We start from the raw sequence: 21,269 nt of genomic DNA, 5'->3' as shown, positions 1-21,269 counted from the left end.
TATCCTAATGCAGAAATGAAAAATGTGACTGGAAATGGGTGAATGAATTGGGTGGGGAGAGTAATAAGAGACGACATTGGAGATTATGTAGACTGGGATTAGACCATATACTGACTTGTGGAACATGATACATAGTTTGGACTTTATTCTGAGTTCAACTGATAGTAATTGAAAATGTTTACTTAAAAATTTTAATTTCTTTTATTTACATGATCTGATTATATTTTAATATACATGGGAGTGGTTTCAGAAGATAATACTGGCTACAGTATGAAGAGTAGATTGTAAGGAGTCCGGAGTAGAAGCAGTAGACCTTCCTGCTACTGCAAGTGCCATGAGGGATGCTGCTGCTGTTTGGATTAGGAGTTGAAGACAGGGCCTGTTAACATATGACATAGTGGATGTGAGAAAAAGAGAGGTATTGAGAGTGACTTTTTTTGGTGTGGACCAATAAACTGGATAGGGCCATTTGTTTAGTTGAAAATGACTGGGGTAAAGAACAGACATTTAATAGATATCAATAATATTGACTTTACAGTAAAATCCCCACTTAAGGAAGCAGTAATGCCCTTGGAAGGGAGGGTGTGAATAATTGCTTCTGTCTCCATCTGGGTAGGAAGAGTTCTAAGAAGGCCCCCAATATTCCCATTCTAATAATTCCCTCCCCTTCAGTGTGGGTGAGAGCAGTGAGTATAATGGGATATCACTTACATAATTAGGTCACTAAGCCATTGACTTTGAGGGTAGCCCTGACCTACCCAGGTGAGATCTTTAAACGACGAAGATGACGATGACGTATCATTGAAAAGATCTCCTGTAGGCCTGAAAGAAAGCAAATAACCATGTATGTTGTAAACTACCTATGGAGGAGGCCCCAAGGCTAAGATCTGAAGGAAGCCTCTAGGAGCCAAAAGCTAGCAAGATGGGGATCTCAGTGCTAGTGCCACAAGGAACTGAATTCTGCCATTCATCTGAATGAAATTTGATGAGGACCCAAAGTTCCAGATGAGAAAAGTACCCCAGCTGGCACTTTGATTTCTGTTTCATGAGGTCCTAAAAAGACAACCCAATTATGTTATTCTTGGAACTTCTGATCTACAGATACTGGGACAATAATTTTGTGTTCATTTAAGCTGATAAATTTGTGGTAATTTGTTTTAACATTAAAACAAAACTAATACAAATGTTGGTATTTTGGAAGTGGGGTGCTGCTAATACAAACACTTAAAATTTGGGAGCAGCTTTGGAATCAGACAATAGGTGGGGAGTAGAATAATTTTGATGAGCATAAGAGAGAAAGCCTATATTGCTTGAACAGACTTCTAGTAGAAATTGGTGCTCTAAGGATGCTGCCTGAGAAGGCTCAAATTGAAGTCAAAAACATGTTATTGGAATTTGGAAGAAGGGGTATCCTTATCATGTAGTGGCAGAGAACTTAGCAAAACTGCGCTCATGTTGAAAGAAGAATTTTGAAGTGATGAACTAAGGTAGGTAAAGAGATTCTACTAGGGATGTAATGTAAAACATGATGACTATAGTTAAGGCAGCTGTAAGGGATATTTGGAAGTTGTTAAGAGAGTAAATCCTAAGAGTTCTCATGGTAAGGAAATTTTTTTTCTTTTTTTTGTATCTATATGAGATGATTGATGTTAATTAAGCTTACTGTTGTAATCAGTTCACAGTATATGTAAGTCTAATCATTATGCTGTATACCTTAAACTTAGTGCTGTATATCAATTATATCTCAGTAAAACTGAAAAAAAGATAAATTTCCATCAAGATCAGAAAATAAATACATTAAGTATTAAAAAATAAATTATAATTTTTGGTTTTAAAAAAAGAAATTTCTAACCAAAGTGTCAGTGGTGCTGTTTGGTTTCTTCTTGCTACTTAGAATAAAATGCATGAGAGGAGATATAAATTGAGGCAAGAGCTGTTAAAAAGGAGCCAGGGATGTATGATTTTGAAACTTCTAATTTCTTTGAATGGCAGAAGATTCTAAAATTCAGAAATGGCTACTAGAAATTCGCCATAGAGAAAAAGCTGATGTGTCACTATATAACCTTTTGCTAACATCTCAGAAGGACCAAAACTCAAAGTATTCAATAACATAACTGGACTTTTCAAGAGATTAAGGATGTGCTTTACAAATCCTCTCAATCAAACTAGAGGTTCTCTAGGAAGCTTAAGGGTGTTGTACCTCAACCATCCACTAAAAAGCAAAGATAGAGAAGAGATTATCTCAGAAAGTCTCATAAGTATGCCTCTGACTAATGGAGCAAAACCTGGTGAAATTCATACAAGATCCAGAAAGCTTTTGAGAAAAATTGTTCTAGCAGAAATACCAGCTTAGACTGAAAGGACAGAATAAAGATGAAATTAAAGTAAGCTTTTGGCTGAATAATATTCCATTGTATCTATATATACCACATTGTCTTTATTTTTTGATGGACACTTGTGTTGTTCCCATATCTTGCCTATGGTGAATAATGCTGTAATATATTCAGATATCTTTTCAATATCTTGTTTGCATTCCCTTTGCATATATACCCAGAAGTTTGACCATATGGTAGTTTTATTTTTAATTTTTGCATACTGTTTTCCAGTGTCTGCACCAATTTGCATTTCTACCAGCAGTGCATAAGGGTTCCCGTTTTCTCCACATCCTTTCCAACAGTTGTGATTTCTTGCCTTCTTGATGATAGCCATTCTGACAGGTGTGAGGTAATGTCTTATTGTGGTTTTGATTTTCATTTCCTTGGTGATTAATGCTGTTGAGCATCTTTCCATGCATCTGTTGGCCACATAGATGTCTTCTGTGGAAAAATGACTATTCAGTTCCTCTGCCCATTTATTTTAAATTGGATTGTTTGTTTGTTTTTTGTTATTGAGTTATATTGTTTAAGAGTACAAACTTGCAACTAGTAGATAAGTTCTGGAGATCGAATGCACAGTATAGTGATTGTATTCAACAAAACCATATTATAAACTTCAAAGGTGTTAAGATATTAGATCTTAATTTTTCTCACCACAAAACACCAATAATGTGATGTGATAGAGGTGTTAGATAACACTATGGTGGTAATCATATTGCAGTATGTAAGGTATCAAATCAATAAGTTGTAGACCTTAAACTAACATAATGTTATATGTCAGTTATATCTCAGTTTTAAAAAATAAGCTGTTGGACTCCCAAATTTCTAAGGAGAAGAACACAAGTAGAACTAAGCCTCAAACACATGCTGCCTTCCATGAAAAAGGAAGGAAAAGTGGAGTCAAGAGCTCAGAGACCTACAGCAAAGGCTATGGATAATTACTCCCATGCCTTTGAACCTAGTGATGACACTGTTGGGTTTTCCTGGCTGGATTTCACAACTAACTCGTACCAATAGTCCTTCTTACTTTCCTTTTCCCACTTTTTGGAACCAGAATGTGTGTAACTGTTAATCTATGTCTGTCCTGCTATTGTACATTAGGATCATTGAGAACATATAATCTGTCTCTTTAGTTTCACATGCCCACAGATGGCGAGGGCTTGTGCCTAGCTGCTGTACTTAATGAATTACATGTAGATGCCTCATCCACACCTGATTTAGATGATTTAGATGATGAGAGTTTAGACTTTCAGCTTATGTTATAATAGGATGAGACTCTTTGGGGGTGTTGGGAGTGGGGGTGAATGAATATGAATGGGGGTGAATGAATTTGCTTGTGGGAGTGACATGAATCATTGGAGGCCAGGAGTTGGACTCTAGTAGGCAGAATTCGAAGATGGCCCTCAGGGTTCCCACCCCCTGATGTATGTGTTCTGTATATCCTCCTCTTCAATGTGGGTGGCACCACAGAAAATGATGGACTATTACTCTCATGATTAATCAATAGAATATGGAAAAGGGTTTTTTAGATTTAATCAAGATCCCTACTCAGTTGACTTTAAGTTAATCAAATGAAAGACTCTCCTAAATATGCCTAAGTTACTCTGTGAGCTCTTGAAAAGAAGGTAAAGCATTGTTGAGTTATTCTGCTAGCCTAGAAACAATCAAACAACCATATTGTAAACTGCCTATGGGAGAGGCCACATATCTAGGACCTAATGGTGGCCTCTAGAAGTGGAGAGTGGCCCACAGCTGACAGCCAGCAAGAAAACAGGAATTTCATTCCTACACCTGCAAGGAACTGGATTCTTGAAGACAAACAAGCACAAACAGAGATTAGGGGAAGACCCTGAGCTCCAGTGGAGCATTGAGGCTTAGCTGGCACTTTGCTGTCAGTGCTAAGATCCTGTGCAGATAACCTAGGTAGACAGTACCTGAACTTCTGAGCTACAAAGACTATGAGATAATGAATTTGTGTTGTTTTAAGGAGCAAGTTCGTGGTCATTTGTTTCACAACCATTAGAAACTAGTACACCATCAATGGATGTTTTGAGTGGGAATTGCAATTTTCCTACATTTCCACATCATGGGCCATTGACCCAAACTGAGCTATCACTCAACCTAATCCCAAGGCAGAGTGATTGCTGAAGGTCATATATCTCAGTCAGGCAGGCTACCTGCCATCTTTTACTTGGGTTTCTTACATTGAAATAGTTGTCTCTTTTATATCTGGAAAAGAGACATATGACCTTGGAGCTTCCTGTGGCCATGTTTCCTGCTGGATGAACAAAGCTTATCACAGAGATAGAGTAAATGGAGCCAGGAGTCAGAGAGAAGCATAAATAAATGACATAGAAAATAAGAAGAATAATGGTGTCTGTGTTGCTGTTCTAACCCTTGTCGACCTGTGAGTTTCCCTAGATCATAAGTTCCCAAGACTTTCCCTTTAACTTAAAAGCTACTCTAACATTCAACCAATAAGTTTATTGTTTTATCATTGTTTTTGATCAAATTGGGTCTCTTTTACTTGAAACTGAAAGTGTCCTGGCTAATATAGTTTAAACTATTATAATTTTGGCTGTTGATGACCACACCTGGCTATCCAAATTTTTATTTCTCTTTCAGATTCCTTTGTTTTATTAATTTTGGCAGATGTTCACCACCTCGTTTAATGAGAATTAAATTTCTCAATCTCTCTCTCTCTTTTATCCCTGTGTTTTTCTTTCTCCCTTGAAAACTTTCCTATAACATTAAACTGCTTTTTACCTGAGGTTTTTTTTTTTCCTGCTTATAAGGAATATGTCAGTTTCCTCTGTTTTCAGACTAATGACATTTTTTTATCTATTAAACTAAATGACTTCTATTGCCTCTGGGGCCTTCAGCCTCATTCATTCCCCCAGCCTCATTCATTCCCCCTCATCAGTTCTCAAGCTTTCTCATTCCACTAGCATTTCCTTTCTGTCCCCATACATCCTCAGATCTTCCCTATGCCTTACATCAATTATTTTAAGTCAAGCCTGTCTCTCTTCTCCTTATTGTCAAGTCACTTCTATCAAACTATATTCAGTCTCTACTTATTTCCTCAATACATACTCCCCCTCTATCAGAGTTCCATCAAAGAACTGAAGTTACCCAGTTATTGTAACTGAGAGAACTTGATGTAGAAATTTTTACCTAGGTATAAAGCTAAAAAGGTAGACAGAAAACTCCAAGGTAGTGTGGACGTAGCAGCTGTAGAAAGTAACTATCACCCCCAGGACTAGGGGAACCAAGGAAAGATGTTGGAGTTATTAAAACTTAAAAACTTGAAGAGTTTGTCTGCAGAGATGAAAGTTAAGACCTCTGAGGTTGGAGTAGCTGTTCCGCTGGTGTTGCTGGACCTGAGCTTGGAGGAGGGCCCTGTGGGAGGGGGCTCTGCTTAGTTGTTTGTTGCATACCAGCTACAAAGCTGGTATGGCACATTTTAGGAAAACTGGTAACTGGATTCAGCTGCTGCTACAAAATGAAATACTTGCTGCAGGGGTGAACAGGCTATATTGGGGTGATGCTCATGTGAACTGGAAGCCGAGAAGAATCCCCCAATTAGAATCCAGGCAGGACAAATCCTTTCTTTCTCTTCCATCCACAGAACCTCCTTCGAGCACTCATTGTTCGCAAACCCTAATTAGAGGTATCCAAGATCCCAGCTCCAGCACCACAAAGCCAATATTGAAGGCTGATTTTGGTGCTGACAGTAGCTTATTTATTACTTGTTGGCTTTAGTGATTATACTTCCACAACAATATCTTTCTAACTACAATTGCTGCATTTTTAGAGATTGCTTATAAGCTTAAAGTGCCTACATCCAATGACATTTTATCTGAATTTTCTCTTGTCTGATTACTGATCTTTTTTTTTTTTTGCGGTACATGGCGCCTCTCACTGTTGCGGCCTCTCCTGTTGCGGAGCACAGGCTCTGGACGCACAGGCCCAGTGGCCATGGCACACGGGCCCAGCCGCTCCGCGGCATGTGGGATCTTACTGGACCGGGGCAAGAACCCGTGTCCCCTGCATCGGCAGGCGGACTCTCAACCACTGCGCCACCAGGGAAACCCCCTGATTACTGATCTTCTTGAAAGAGTTCATAATTGTCCTCTCTGATATTTGACTTACAGTTTACATACTGTAAATCTAGGTATAAGTTTTCTAGGTTCTTAAGTGATTTACCATTACCTTTTACCACTTTAATATATAATATGTATTTATTCTTTCAACAAATATTACCTCTAACAAATACTAATTCGAAGCTCATCATTGACCAGCCACTGTGCTACTTGCCAGGAAGAAAATGATCAAGATTACTATAGTTCTGCCCCTGAGGATTTTACCTGAAGAAACAGTTACATCAGTAATATTCAACTGCAGTTTGCAATAAGGACTAAAAAGCTAAAGCACAGTGTTAGTGAGAGATGACAGGCACATATATACACATATATACATCTCTCTAGTGTGCATGTATACATGTGTATATGTATGTATATACACACATATATACTATCTGTGTGTATATGCATATGCATGTATAAACACACATATACATATCTCTGTGTATGTATGTGTGTATACACACACACGTATGTGTATATATGTATGTTCATTAATATATATTCCAGGACATTGTGTTTGTATGTGTGTATGTGTTGTAATAAAATTACCTGAATATTTAAGGATCAGACAGGGCTTCCTTGTAGCAATTTTATTTTTAACTTGAAGAAGAGTTAACTTTGTAAAATAATGTATGGAGTTGAGAAGAGTTTCCAAGAAGTGGGTAAAACAATGAAGTGGTGAGTGGTTAATGGCATAAACATCCTAAGTATTTAGTTTATTATCTTATTTTTCTGTCAGTTGCCTGCATCCACTGTAATTCTTCAGGAGCTTAATTCTAGGTTTTTGTTTTTCAATTTTGCATTAGGCTTTGATGCTGTTCACTCCTTTCTTTCTTTGAGGATCCTTAATTTTCTGTTATAACAATACAAGAGACCAGAAAAATACCTGTGCCCAGTCAGCTAATTAAAGCTACAAAATTCATTTTGATAACTGATATGTTTATCCCTGATCATGTATCTATTCTAGCATTTTCAGGTATCTATTTTCTCCTAATTTTAAAAAAGCTTATAAGTGATTTTTTTTTTTTTTTTTTTTTTGCGGTGCGCGGGCCTCTCATTGTTGTGGCCTCTCCCGTTGCGGAGCACAGGCTCCGGACGCCCAGGCTCAGTGGCCATGGCTCACGGGCCCAGCCGCTCCGCGGCATGTGGGATCTTCCCGGACCGGGGCACGAACGCGTGTCCCCTGCATCGGCAGGCAGACTGTCAACCACTACGCCACCAGGGAAGCCCATAAGTGATTTTTCATGTAAGAGAAAAAAACAAAAAAACCCCACATTTTTCAGTGTGTAGTAAATAATTTAACCTTGCCCAAAGAGAAGTCTGACCTTTGCCCTTGGTTCCTGAGACGTAAACTCTATGGCCTTGGAATGTCCTGCCTAATAAAAGTGTCTTTGTTTGCCAGGATCCTTGGGCCATGCCAGCTAATCTAACAATGTGATTTATGGTGGGAGGATTTGAGGGGCAAAGTATCAGCTCAGTAACTCCAGAGGGGCTGGGGGCCAGGGTCAGTCTTGTGGGCTGTCCACCATGTCTACCTGAGAGAACCCAATAAAGACTCAGGACACCAAGGCTTGAGAGGACTTCCCTGGTTGGCAGTGCTCTGTGCATATGGCCATGCATCATTGCTAAGAGGAGTTAATGTTGTCCACAACTCTATGGAAAGAGCAAAACTGAATGTTGCACTTTTGGAATCCTCCTCCACATGTATCTCTTCCCTTGACTGATTTTGATCTGTGTATTTTCACTGTAGTAAATTGTAACCATGAACATAATAGCTTTCAATGAGTTCTGTGAGCCCTTCTAAAAAATTACCAAAAATGAGGGTGATATTAGGAACCCCCAAACTTGCTATTAATGGCAGAAGTGAGGGCCATCTTGGAGAGTGTTCACTAATTTGTGCTCAGTTTATGGAAAAATATTTCATATAATTTTAAATACAAGAAAAAATAACATTTAACTTACAGTGGCACTATTTTAGAGTGGCAGTATTTTAGTATTTCTATTATGATAAAGGAATTAAAGAGAACCATATCATTTATGTCTCTATTGATGTCATTTCAAATATTACTTTCAGGAATTATTGAAATATAACTTTAAAAGAAACATCATTGCTATTTTAGATACTCCAGAAATTTTTTAAACATTTCATTATTCTAATATTACTAACAAAAGGTAGGAAACCAAAGACCATATCAATGAGAACACTAGACACTGCACAGAATATCAAGGTGTGTGAATTTCAGACCTAACTCTTCTACATATGAATTCACAATTCCTTCAGCATATCACTTAAACATTTTTCCCTCTTCTATTATAATTTTTTTTGAAGGCTCAGTGGTATGCGACAGTATAAAGGCATGGGAAAACTATTTTTTCAGGGACATTTTCACTGTAACGCTTTTCACTTCTATGAATTTATCTTTTTCAACCAAGTCAGATTTTATGCAGAAAAACATTAAGTAGAAATGACTGATTCTTATAAAGTCTAGAAAGTACAAGTTGCCTATAGAATACATGAAATGACTCAAAAGCATCTGAGAATGGATTGTTTTTCATGTAGAAATACCCACTATTATTAAGAATGTCTTTTCTAAGCCAGATAATCATTTGCATTACCTTCAAGCACTTCCACAAAATTTCGCTCAAGTTATATATCCTGTTTTTAGGTAATAAACCACCACTATGCTCTTCCCCTAGTGTTTTGGCCTTTGCTAGTAAGAAATATTTTTATCATTTTTTAAATAATAGAACAGATCTCAATTCCTTTCCAATAGGTTATAGACTACTCCTCATCAAGGCTTTAGAAGTCAAAGGACCCATTTTCAGAATGGAGAGAAGTTGGGTGATCCAATTTACAATAACTACTGAACATTCACGCTATGAACAGGGATTGTTCTTGAGCAAAATTCTCCGTTCAGTTCACTAACAATGCCACATCCTGACAGTAACTACAGTGTTCTGTAGTTGGACCCAATAGTGCCCTTGTCAAATCTCTGAAACAGTGTGAGAAAGGCCAATTCAAACTACTGATTCCCTAATTAATTTAATACATGCGTTGTGTTGACCAAGCACTTTCACTTAAGTAACAATGAGTAAATCTCTCCCACATGCCCTGGTCCACAGTGGTGTCCTGATTCTCCATTCTGATTCTAGTAACCTGTCCAGTTCCCCAGTCTTTTCCCAGAACTTGTTTCCTATCTTGCTTTCTCCAATTCATTCTCTAGAAATTGAAGTTCATTCCCAAATACTAACTTGTAGTTATCTGTAGGAAGACAAAATGAATGACAAATAACAGTTTTTCTGCACTTATAATAATATATCTTATGTTTTACTTGCCAGATTGGACACCACTGTCTTGCATCAGATTCCTTGATGTTGAATATTTTCATATTGGGTCCTCTGTTATATTGTACTCTGCTTCCCAAATATAACCTGCCCTTACTACCTGAAATCTAGATGGTTTCCCTAACATTTTTCCTGCTCTTTTAGGCAGGATGTTGCGACTATTGATTTAGGAGACCATTAATACACTCCCACCCGCCACATATAGATTTAACTGCCACATAAAACTGATAAATCCTGAATTGTGACTACACTTCATTAAAGGTGCAAGTATTTCTATAAATCACAATAAAATAAAATTTAATGTAACACTTTCAGTATTCAATAAAGTCTATGAATATATCATATCATAATAATTCTTTAGGAATTTTCTTTACTCTCATTTCACTCTCAGCAGTGATCAGTGTGAAATCTCAGTTCTCCTAGAAATAACTGAAAATTCAATTTAAGATACAGAATTTAGCTAGATCAAACCCAACAGAGGTTATAATACTTATACTGAACATGGGGAAAAATCAGTCCAAAAAGATGTAATGCTCATATATACAGATACAGATCTCTGGGAACATCAGAGGAAAGTTGGATGATGAATTAGTTTGATTAAAGTAACATGAAAAAGTTTGAGTAGGAAGATACCAATGAAATTGATAGATAATCCACTATCATGCTCACTGGCAAACATGTTTCAAGAACACTGATGCTAAGTAAAGTGAAAACAAATAAAATGCCCTCAGTCAGATGCAGACTCTCCCTCATTTGCAATAAAAGTGCCCCTGAATATATGTTTGAAAACCAAACATTAAAAGTGTAAAAGTTAGACTACAGAGTAAATGGGGTCTTCTTTCCAGGATGCCAATAAACAGTTCTAAAAATTACTGTAATATTTGCCTCTCCTTCTTAAGCATATTCAGCAGGTGAGAGATAAAATTTATGAGAACTCATATCATGGAAGCAAAGACATTTCTCCATCTTTAAATCCTCATTGGCCATAATCCTTTAAATATCTGGAGTGAAATCGGGTAGAGTAAATTTCTCCTTCCACTGGACAGCATATTTGGCTTGTTGCCTTCCTGTTCCTATATGGCCAGAAACTCAAGGAGAGGCTCCCTGAATTCTTTACCCACAATCCCTGAAAGAATGGTAGGAGAAGATAAAGACCTATAAGAACCAACCAACTCTGGATACCTATTACAGGAGATCCATGTGGTGCAGAGCTCTGAAGCACACTGAAAAGAAAAGGGCAAGTAAGATTTAAGGCCAGTTTGTGGTAAGGCTGGTGAGAAGTCTGCACATCAAGAATCCTCTTCCTTAAACTCCATTGTATAAACATTCTTTATATCTCTTTATATCTCAGCACACAGATCTTGGTTTCTAATACCATTTTCAAATAATAGAAAAAAGTGGCTGATTTTAGACCAGGGACAGGGAACATACAAGATGATCCTGGAGTATCTTTCAGTGCCAAGAAATAAGGAAGTGCTCAGAGAAAATGAAATGATGGGGGCATGTAAAAGTGACACATGTGCCAACCTGAAGCAGCTCCCAATGACCAATGTTGGAACAGTTTTGAGAAACAAAATAAATAGCATAGTATTGAATTATAATCCAGTGTATACAATTAGTATTTGTGAGTCTATACTGATATAAATAAATTATTAACTAAATAAATGAGGCAGCATGGGAAAATTTCTAGTGCAGAAAAATTATACTCCATGAAGGTGGGATATAACTCTTAAGCCCTTAAGTGTGGTCTGGGCATAGTGACTTCATTCTAAGGGGTGCTGTTTGTAAAGAGCGGGGAGTAACTTTATAGTAGAGAAACCTGACAAAGACGCCCTTAGCGAGGTGGTCAAGGTTAACAACAGTTGTAATGCATGTCAGTAGCATATACCCTTTATATGATGCCAGGAGGATGGCACTTCTCCTCTGTGGTCTTCTTCCCCAAACTCCATAATCATAGTCTTAGTATGAGAAAAGCATCAGATCAATCCCAATTACGGGTATTCTAGAAGATACCTGATCAGTATTCCTGAAAACTGCCAAGGTCATCAAAAAACAAGGAAGATTTGAGAAACTGTCGCAACAAAGAGAAATCAACCGAAAGAGTTATGATTACTAAAAGTAACGTGGTGAAATCTAGATGTGGTTCTGGGTCACATACAGACATCAACGGAAAAAAATGAGGAAATATGAATACAGTATTGACTTTAGGGAGTAACAGTGTACCAACATCATTGCATTAATTTTGACAAATATACTGTAGCGATGTTAACAATAGGAGAAATGAGGTGTGGCACGTACGAGAATTCTTTGTAAAATTCTTGCAACATTTTTGTAAAGCTAAAACTATTCTAAAAATGAAGTTTATTAAGCACTTAAATAATAAATAAAATAAAATAGAAGACAAAATGTTTAAAACCAATGAAACAAACTAATTTTATATTCCACTGAAGTGCAAGAGTCATATTCTGTCAGATGTCTACAGTGCTTACTATGATATAATGCACTTAATGTCAGTTAGAGAGACACTGTGAAGAAAGTAATAGCAAGGAATTAGAATGAGAACTACACTAGGTAAGTCTTTTTATTTACAAGCAACTGAGCATCAACTCAGGATGCCTTAAGCAAAATGTTTAATTAATTGAATAGCATAGCCAAACCACAGCAAGAACAGGGCTGGAGATAGCCTTAGGAATTACTGCAATCAATGATTCTAGTACCATCTGCACTCAATCTCTCACCTCTGTTGTTTTCAAGTTACCGATCTTATTATTTTAGTTAATCATTCTCTATGACTGTTAGCGTTTTCATTCACAACTGCAGAGCCCCAGAAGAAGAACAAAGAGGACTCCTTCCTTCCAGTCATAGTTGAACAATCTTAGGCAAGATCACTGGTTGGCAAGTCTTGGGTCACATGTGTAGCAGAACCACTCACTGTGTCCAGAGTGGTGAGCATGTGTCTATATATCAGCCTGTTACTGCAGCCCGGAGAGTAGGGTCATGAAAGAAAAAGTAGCTGCTAATCAAATATGGCTCTGTGGAGGGAGAAGGAAGTGGGGGGACAGTTTCTCAAAGGAAGGAGGGGGTGGCACTGGCAAGTGGCTGTAGCTGAGGCCAAACTTTTAAACCAGGTATGAAATCTGTATAATTTATTATATTTATCATTTTACCCAAATGCTAGAAAATTCAGAGTGAAATTGGAAAATTATACTTTAAAAATATTTGTATGGTTTCCATTTAAAATATTTTACTGGTTTGTAATTGTTTATTAGCCAGAGTCTCCTTGGTCAGTATCTATATATCTCCTTGGTCTTTCAGATCTGTCTCTCACATTTTCTTTTTTTAAACCTGATTCTGTATGTGTTGATTTTCTTCTCTTTTTGACGACCCATATCAACTGCTTTTCAGGATTAGGGAATCCATCAGTTGGGATTCTCCAAGAAGCAGATGCCAAGACAGGATTAGAAATGCAAGCAATTTACTAGGGGAACTGGCTGTGAAGGAGAGAACAGAGGAAGCAGGCCTTGGCAGAGAGAGCCTGCAGACTATAATACAGGGCTGGCCTGTGACAGGACAGGGTAGGGGAAGAGGATCTTGCAGTTACAGCGTCTCAGCACAGTTTCTGCCATGACGGTGAGGAGTTCGCAGCCAGGGCTACCTGTTAGAGCACTTCCTGTTAGCGCTACAGGAGTGGGCCAGCACTCCCACAGGGACCCTGCCCAGGCATTGGCTGGGAGTAATCTCAGGTAGTGGGACCTGAGCAGAAATGTGCCTGATCCCAAGGGTGACAGCTGGTACTGTCAGTTAGCCACATCCTATCCCTAATGGGGTTTGAGTGGTACATTTTTATGGCTTCCACCATCAGGGGAAAAAAATTATAAACAAGTAAAGTATAGACTCCCCCAAATTCAATAGTACTATAATTAAAAGTCATCAAGCAAAGGACAAAATAAATACCAATGCATGGGCTTGGGGGACAGGCTGGGAGTCTCCCAGAGAGATAAGCACAGGTGGTGGAAGCTGTGTTCACAAGGGTAGATCTGGGGTCTCAGTGGGGCTGGGCTCCACCCTTGCCAACAGGTGACAGATGATGCGGGTTCGTGCGCTGGCTGTTTAACGGGGTTCCAGGCACCTGAAGGCCTCAGGACTTTCCTCTCTGCACTGTTTGGAAGAGAACTTTTCTCCTCTTCTTAGCAGCTAGACAGACAAGCAGAAAGACTGCCTGGGTTGTTCACCAAGCACCCTCTTTTCTCTTCCCAGGTGTGAACTCTTCAAATGTGTAAACCATGGGATTAAGACAAATAAAAGAAAGTATATTACTCTCACAATAACAAATGTCAATCCAGACCTTCCTAGAAAGCAGGGTTTGGAGAGTTTCTGAGTGTCCTTTGAGAACAGAACATAGATGTTTTAATATAAGTACAGTAAAGTTCATGTCTGTGCTCTTTGAGAGAACACATCACCCATTTTCAACATTCTGTTATCAGAATGCTGGTTATGTGATTTTTCAAGGTGACTTTCTTAATAACCTGATTGGCAAGGTTCTCCAGAAAAATAGAACCAATAGGCTATATATAGAAATATGTAACAGGAAATTTAATTTAGGAATTGGCTTCTGTGGTTATGGACCCTAAGAAATCCTAGGATATGCTGGCTGAAAGCTGAGAACTAGGAAACAGGAAGGTACAATATAACTCAGTCCTAGTCTAAAAGCCTGAAAAGCAGAGAGGGTCACTGGTGTAAGTCCTGGAGCCTGAGGGCCAAAGAAAGAATCAGGAACTCCAATATAGGAGGGTAAGCCACCTCAAAAAAGAGAGAAATTTCACCCTTCCTTTGCCTTTTTGTTCCATTTTGTGCCCAGTGGATTGGATGACAAGGGGAATCCACATTAGTGAGGGGAATCTCTTTATTCAGTCTACTGATTCAAATGCTAATCTCTTCCAGAAACACCCTCACAGACATACCCAGAAATAATGTTTTACCAGCTACCCGGGCATCCCTTAGAACAGTAAATTGACATATAAAATTAATCAACACTGATTATGATATACTTGTGAGTTTCAGGAGTGTAAGAGGCAGTAATGAATGATTAGATGAATCATCTTCTGAAGGACAGAGTACAGATTGTTGGACCCTGGGCTCTACACAACAAAGAATGACAGCCAGGCAGTGCTCACTTTGCAGGAATGTTGTTACCATTATAATAAAAAAATCACATTCTGATCTTTCATTCCAGTTCTGAAAATCATATTTTTATGGCCCTGTGGTTTTCAAAAGGAAGGACAAATGAAGGAGAATAGTGGTTGGGGGTATGGGTGGTTTATTTCTTTCTGTACCTGCAGACACCATGACAACATCACAGCCATTTCAGAATGAGCAAAAAATATACAGTACAGACAGCAGATGGTATCACATGTGTCAAATTAACTTTGCCCAAATAAATATTTTCTCTACAATTCCCAACTGTGTAGAAAAGTAGAAACCTATGAGTCTCCCCATGATGACATTTAAAAAGAAGATGCTCTGGGTGGTGCCTTGAGATATAGCAATGAGTTTATGTTTGAGTGTTTAAGGAACTTTTCCTTTTTTCTCTCTCCTTTATTTATGCCACAACATCTGCTGTGATTTCTTTCATCCTTACTATTAAAATTCCATGCTGGTAGTTATAGTATAATCAGGATCAATGATGGACAATTTTCTGCCTTCCTTGCTATTATTTCTTAAGATGGAACAGAAGCAGAGATATATTTAGAAAATAAAATGTTAAGAATTGGGAGGGACTTAAGGTTTATATATATAAACACCCTGTGCAATATTCTCAGAGGCCTTTGTTGATTACCCAAAGTGACAGCTATTGGGAGCCAGGGTTGGATATAGTATCTTCGTATTTTCTGCCCAGTGGCTCCATTCCTCTACCCAATATAGATGTCTTCACTCTTTCTGTTATGTCCCCATTAATCTTTTCAGTAACTCCCTCTTCCTCTGAATACTCACACTTATGCAGAGGTATGACTGACTTCCCCAAGTAGGCCTGGCTACATAGACAGTTATCAGGGAAAACTTTCTCCACTAAGCATGAGCAAGTTTCTCACAAATTACCTTAGGTCCCTGCTCACATCTGCATGGAATAATCTCAGTGACTTGGCACTCATAATTTCCATGGAAATGGTTGTCTTGAGTGTCTAAATCAAAAAAACATGATAGGAAATGAAGATGTATGTTTGGGTCTGAGAGAGAAATGTTTAGGAATGTATGTATATGGTGGGTGTAGAATGAATTAGATGGTGAGGCTTTTCTAGGATACTTCTCCAATCAGACAGAAGTGTTGGTTTGACCCAAGCCTAAAGTCATCCACAATTAGGAAGCAAAAATGTTCTGAAACAGGAATGAGGTTCCTTAAAGTTGGAAAAATCAATTTAGTACAATGTCCAATTTGTGTTTTCTTCTCTAGGCAAACATTTTTAAAATGTGTCAAGAGAACCAGTTTAGTACAGTTTAGAAGCTGAAGAAAATGAACATTAATTCTAGAAAATAACATAGAATTGTAATCCAGTACAAGACATGTCTTATATTCCAAAAAACATGGAATAATCCTTTACATTTAAATAATAACTTACAAAATATCAACGTGAAAATTAGATATATTTCTTAGAGTTGATTATTTGTGTGGAAGAAAATCAGGCTACAGTCAAGCCTCTTTTGCACACAGGAAGCACTCTGTAGATTTGTTAAATTGAATTACATTGAACCAATTAATATTGTGAGTCAAAGTAAGAGTACCTTGGTAGGAATAACTAAAATACTTTGGAAGTAGTTTCACTAACCAACACAATGATTTAGTCCTGTAGTGATCACTGTTTGCCCCTTTTACTGTAAGAAATGAAGAACAAGGCAATTATAAGAATATCATGGCAACCATTATGGAGTCCACATGAATTTAAGCCTCCCTTAGAATGAAAAAGAGGAATATAGTTCAGCAAAGCTGCTATGTTCTCAGAAAGCAAAAACACGTGCACATGCATATGCATACACAGGTACAGTGAGAATAGTGAATTTGGCATATGGTCCAGTTGTCTATTCTTTGGCTCCTAAAACTTTCACAGGAATTTAATGGGGTTGCTGAGGATCATGAACTTGTAGTCATTTAAAAACCTTTCCCTTCTATCACGAATCTCAGTACTATTGAAATAATCATATTTTGAGTGTATACATTTTAAATTCTGTTCTGTAGGGAAAAATTGCCTAAATATATTTACCAGGAAATTAAATGGAGATACAGGTATTTATTTTTTTAATCCATTTCCTACTCTCCAAGCCCCAGATTTTTCTTTTGTTTCACTCATGCAAATAAAAGAGAAAACTACAGTTAAAATCAATTAAAGTGTCTAAATTATACAAGTTCATTGCAGTATATATGGTAGATTTTGAAATTTTAATTGAGGATAGTATGACTTAAATCGTGAGGAAGAAAGATGTCGATTCATATTTTCTGTTATGCTTATATATAAACAGTAATGCCATTATAGGTCAATATATTTGCTTTTTAAAATTAAATGACAGATAAGTCATCCAGGAAAACAGCAGAAAGAGCAAACTTTTTCCCTTTGACACTTCAAATGGCATTTGCAAGTGTGACTGATCATAATGTGATAAAATGACTTCCTTCTGTCCGTCTCTATGTGAGAAGTACAATTGGAAATAGTGTGAAAAATTTCTCCTGTGTTATTTATGTTTCAATTCAAAATCAGAAAACAATGGAACAGCATTTTCTATGCATGAAAATGTGTTGAAAGAAAAAGGTAAGTGCAGTCCTGAGAATAGGCATTATTAGCTGCCTAACATTCAGCAGAACACATGGTTTAGAGCATCACAGTGAGACGGCTTGGATTCCCACCACAGCCTCACCACTTCTAGCTGTGCCACCTCCCGCGAATTACTTACCTTTTTAAGACTCAGTTTTATGATGATAAAAATTAGATAATAAGTGCTTCTTAAAAATTTATTATAAACGTAAATGATGTAATAAGCTTAGCATGGACTTGCATATTTTATTGAATTAATGTTATTTTTAACTTGCTTTCATGAAATTAAAAGACAGAACTTTCTGTGTTTTTCTCTAGCAATGTTCATTGCTCGCTGTGGGTATTATTTATATGAGCTTTTTTTTAATGCTTATATGAATAATGTTTAAGAATATATCTAAAAGTTCTTACAAAAGATGATTCTTAGCTGTTAATTCACATACTCCTGCTTTAAGAAAGAGTCAGGCACCTTTGGAAAATCTAATGCAGTTTTACACAGAACAGTTAAATGTGAGCAGCAAAATCCTTCCTTCTCATTAACAATGTTTTTTATATGTGAAACTATCTCCTAACTTGCAGATCCAGTATCATGTTTTTAACATGTAACAATTTAATATTTAAGAAATACTGAGTTAAAAAAAGTGGGGCGAAGCATTGAAAAACTCCCTACTTACTATGAGTTAACTTCTTAATTTACGAACATGCTAAAGCATACAAAGAGGTGATTTATAAGAAATGGGGGAAAAAAGCTAATATGGTGAGTACTTCAGATATCATTAAAGTTATATACATGTATTTAAGATTCTTTAATATGATGTAAAAATAAGCTACTTGAGATCAACTTAAAAATATACTGATCGTTTTTGTTTGTTTTAAACGCAATTATCTCCACACAGAAACCTAAACAAGTCATAATATACCTGAATGGCATTATACACCAATCAGGACTTTGTGGAGCTGTCGTGATTCCTACTATATTAAGATAGAATTTCCTTGCATTAGGACCAACACATTCCACAAAACCACCATTATGTGTTTAGTCTTACTGGGTCCTTGCTGCACGAAGGCAGATTTCATATGGATTTAAACATTCATAGCACAGATGTTCTGTGGCTTATACATCACACTCTTGGACTACCCGGTGCTGTTTGTTTTGTCTAGCTGTTCAGGCATTTATAATCATTTTTATAATTTTCACAAAGGTCATAAGGAACTTCCAGCATTTGCAAATATACAGTTATGGGGGCTCAGCAATATTAAAATGCCTTTGACTACATATTAACAGAATGTTTAGTTGACTGACTAGGTTATATAAAGATTTTTGAAAGTATAAAGCATAACATGAATGAAAGTTTGGTTATATTTATGTTTAGTCAATTAGAAAGCACACAGTAAAAAGACAAGTAAATTAGATTTCCCTAAATTCAAAGATCAAAAATAAATGTAAGAAAAATACTGTATTTTATGCAGAAATATTTATTAATGAAATAGCTTTTAGGCTACCCCAGATATGAAAACCATGCTTAGATTGTTAAATCAATTTCTTCAAGTCTTAAAATATTTAAAAGCAAATTTTTATTAAAGTAACCTCGTGCACTGTGGAAGTATATACTGAGGAGATGAACACTTGTGTAAGTGTATAAGTAATGTAAATAATCAGTAATTAGCATCCTCCCTGAAATTTCCTTTAAGGTCTGGAATAATATATTTTCCAAATAATCTATCATATTTCCATGTTATTATTTTTCTTCCACAAATTCTACTTTTATCAAAGATAAAAAAACATGCTTTTCAGGCTGATATTATAATTTTATATTTGTCTTCATTTTCCACTCATTGTATAAAATTATATGAGAAGAATGATATATGTCATTCAAAAATACACATATACTCATATACTAAGTTGGTGATCTTGACAAAACTGAATTGTTACAGCCAGCAGGCAGCAACATATAATAGCTCAAAATGTTCTTTCACTAGCTGAGGTATGAAAATCCGAATCTGGCATACAAAAGGAGATAAGGGGCCAATGTGCAATGCATGAATGTTGGAAGGATGGGAATGAAGTACATTTTACTAGACAAGCTCATCCCATCTCTTAAAGGAGTGGAAAAAACGTACTCACACTTACAAAGAAAAAAAAATGTTAATCTGAATTAGTACATGTGAGAACAGAATATGTCAAGAAAGAAATAATTCCAAATGGTTTAAAACCCATTTTCCTCCCCCTGTTTTCTTGTCTTTTGCATTTGCTATGGATGTTTACCATTTAGAAACTCATATGAATTAATATTTAACTCTGATGTATACTACATATGTCAGTTCCCTTGCTACATTCTTTCTTTATATACAATGTAAGTTGACTATAGTTTGCATGTAGGTGTTTGACTCTAGTTAAAAAATGAAATTCTTCCCTATCTATTATTATCTTTCTATATTTTTCTGATTTTTCACAGTTCCTTATAATATATGGAAATCACTTTTATTTGAAAGATACCTCAGTGCTTTGAGGTATAATGTTTTTGTAGAATAGGAGATGAACCCAAATACAAATTTAAAGCCATTTTTGTGTTCTTAAAATATTTTGAACAATTAGGCAATAAGCTAGGAAATTATAATACATGTTTGAGGGACAAAGACCAATCAGATTACAAGGAATATAGAATTTATATGAAGAAGTAATAACCGACAATGTTAAAAGGAAAAGCTGAGGAGTGTATAATGGCAAACCTTAAATAGAAAACAAAGGAGCTTGGTTTTGTCACCCTTAAGTAAAATAATTGACAAATTATAAAAATGCAAAATTGAGTTTATTTGGGAATGGCAGAGGAATTGTAACCCAGCACAAGCAAGCTATGGCAAACCACAGGCAAGTCCGAAGAAACAAAGAGAAGATCAGTTTTATAACAAAGAGAAGATCAGTTTTATAAGGTATTAGGAGGAAATTGGAGAGGGTTGTTTTAAATTTTATTGGAGCAGAACAAGAGTTAGAATTTGTTGCCATTTCTCATTGTCTTCAAGTAGTGGTTAGGGCATTGTCACTGGGGTAGGGAGGGATCTTTCTTTCTTTTCTTAAAAGCAGGAGATAGAATTCCTAGGTGAAAAAGTCTTCGCTTCAGGGCTTCCCCACTTCATTTTAAGTGAGGTTTCTTTTATCTTTACAGCTTAATTCAGTAAACAATAGAGAATCACTGAAAGTTTGTTGGGCAAGAGTTGATGTGATTATGGAAGTTGAATGTGACACAAATGATTGAGAGTCAAGAAGAAGCAAGTTAGAACTATTTGTAGTAATTATGGAACAAAATGAAACATGTATAAATTACGTTGATACAATTAAGAATGTATAAGATGAAAAAGAGAAAACAGCACTTTTGCACAGATTAATAATGATTTCAATGACATTCACTTAAGGCTTTGTATGTTTACTCTTTCTATGTAAGTGAAGGAAATTCTGTATTTTCATAAGTTCCCAGAAGGTATGATGATGCTGTTTCAAGAACCACACATTGGTTAACATGGCTTTGAATTTTAACCATATGAGCATATAATCATGTGTTTCACTTACTTTGAATAAAAAGTCAAAGCATTTAAACAAGATCTCCTGA

Source organism: Delphinapterus leucas, chromosome 18 (assembly GCF_059928025.1).
Source record: "Delphinapterus leucas isolate spDelLeu-1000000601 "Yukka" chromosome 18, BTC_Dleu_Yukka2, whole genome shotgun sequence".
Classification (NCBI taxonomy): Eukaryota; Metazoa; Chordata; class Mammalia; order Artiodactyla; family Monodontidae; genus Delphinapterus; species Delphinapterus leucas.
The sequence above is the reverse complement of the archived record's forward strand: the minus strand, read 5'-3'. Positions refer to the sequence as shown.